This window comes from Notechis scutatus, chromosome Z (genome assembly GCF_049901735.1).
Source record: "Notechis scutatus isolate UNSWTSFEM ecotype Mainland chromosome Z, rNotScu1.2, whole genome shotgun sequence".
Classification (NCBI taxonomy): domain Eukaryota; kingdom Metazoa; phylum Chordata; class Lepidosauria; order Squamata; family Elapidae; genus Notechis; species Notechis scutatus.
Window position 1 is genome coordinate 133,421,348 of NC_142025.1, and position 2,138 is coordinate 133,423,485.

At 36.4% G+C, this 2,138-nt stretch overlaps 1 long non-coding RNA gene across 1 annotated transcript; it reads right to left on the minus strand.

Annotated features, from left to right (window-relative positions):
• Window positions 1–1,145: 1,145 nt before the first annotated feature.
• Window positions 1,146–1,977, minus strand: LOC148129306 (uncharacterized). The gene is made up of 2 exons (XR_015745568.1): window positions 1,815–1,977; window positions 1,146–1,377 (listed from the first exon to the last, which is right to left on the minus strand). It is a non-coding gene; the product is annotated as an uncharacterized LOC148129306 (long non-coding RNA).
• Between the last annotated feature and the right edge of the window lie 161 nt (window positions 1,978–2,138).

Here is a 2,138-nt window from a genome sequence, read left to right on the forward strand (position 1 = left end):
TGTTGGCCCAATCTAACATATGAAGATATGAAGAATATCTCAACGTTGTCACCTCTTCCCCCACCAAATAAATTTAAATAAAACATGAATGAGACAAATTCTAGCCATTGCTGTTTTATATATAGCCAGAATATTTATTTGCAACTATTTTGGTGATCATCTGGGAGCTTATTTTAGTATGAAAAACAAGAAAATAAAGATTAGGAAAGGGTAAAAATGAGGTGCAGGATAAAAGGAAGAAAACAAAAAAAAAGCATTGACTTTTGACTCTTTCCAGTACAGATAATACTCAACTTACAACCACAGTTGAGCGCAACATTTATGTTGCTAAGTGAGAGATTAGTTGTGAGTTTTTCCTCATTTTATGACCTTTACCACTGTTGTTAAGTGAATCACTGCAGTTGCTAAGTTAGTAATACAGTTGTTAAGTGAATCTGCCTTCCCCATTGACTTAGCTTGTCAGAAGGTTACAAAAGGTGATCATGTGACCCTAAGCTTAGGATATGGCAACCATCATATATATGAGTCAGTTGCCAAAGATCATACGTATGAAAAACAGTCAAGTCACTTTTTAAAATTCTGTTGTAATTTTAAGCAGTCACTAAGCAAACTGTTGTAAGTTGAAGATGAAATAAAATATTAAGTACAATTACAGCCTCAACTTTTTGCATTATATGTCATCACAATCAGCCATTTCTATAACTACACAATTATTCAACGTTCACACTAAGGTCTATGTTTCATTTTTTCCTTCTATTTGAAGCATAACATTTGGAAGTGATTAATCTTTATTTCCATTGTATTTTATACTGTAATAAACTTTAATAAAAAATAAGTCTGGGAGCATGAAGGCATATATATTTAATAATATTTGTTAATTTGAAAAGTGCTCTCAAACTCTATGTGGATTTTGGATAGCATAGATTAATTCAGTTCTTCTTCTACAATGTCAACTGTTCAGGAGGTAATTGTAACAGAGGTCTGAAACTACAGCAAAGAAATTCCCCTTATCAGTCTCTTGAAAAATTTTTACAACCATTTTGTCCATTTTCAGCATTTTTTCAAGTTACATGTCCATTTTGTAAGTCAGTAATTCAGATTTTTTTTAAAAAAAGGATTCAGATCGTTAAATTTTCAAATCTATTACATGTATAATTTTTTATTTTATTTTAACAAAGCAGTAGCATTGTTTTTAACTTTTTGTTGTTATTTGCGAAGTTGTGTCCGACCCGTCGTGACCCCATGGACAATGTTCCTCCAGGCCTTCCTGTCCTCTACCATCTTCTGGAGTCCATTTAAGCTCAGGCCTACTGCTTCAGTGACTCCATCCAGCTACCTCATTCTCTGTTGTCCTGTTCTTCTACGCTCAAAAATAATCTGAAAAATTTATGAGAATATGAAGTGGGTTGATGCCCTGAATGTTCCTCAGACATTACAGGATATATATATATATATGTTACAGTTCATAGACCCTGCATTTGATGCTCTTCATTTTGCTTTTATGGATTCAGTTGGCCTGGAAAACAGGATCTACTAAGCCTTTAACCATTTGAAACTTCAATTCCCAGAACACTCCAACCAGCAATGGGCCATTCTGGGAGTTGAAGTACACGCATCTTCCAAATGGCTAAGATTGGGAAACACTGCACTAAGGGAAGCATTAAAAATCTAGAGTAACTCATGAAAAGTGTCATTTTTCTTTTAAAAGCATCTTTCAATCTCTTCCAATTTACAAAAAAAACCCGGCTTTTCAAGCCCCCCAGCCGTCTTGCAGGCCAACTAAGCTAAAAAAAAAAAAAGGAAGATTCCCTCACCTCTTAGCCTTTTCGAAAGTCGGACTAAACCAATCCGAAATGCTGGGGGAATCTCAAGTACATTTACTGCAGGAAATTCTCTGAGTGAGGGACCGAAAGGAAACAAAGGGAGCCCAAAGTAGCAATCCTGAAACTGAAGAATGAGACAGGCGCCTTATTGAAGGGGGGTTAATTCCCCCGCGCGCGCAATGATTCATTATAATGAAACGGCTCCCCTCTCCCGGTTTACAAATGGCGTTTCTTGCTTCAGAAACTGTCCAGACCCGGAAGTGGTGGTGAATCGCCTGAACATCTGTAAAGGAGGGGGGGCTTTTTCGCTCTCCT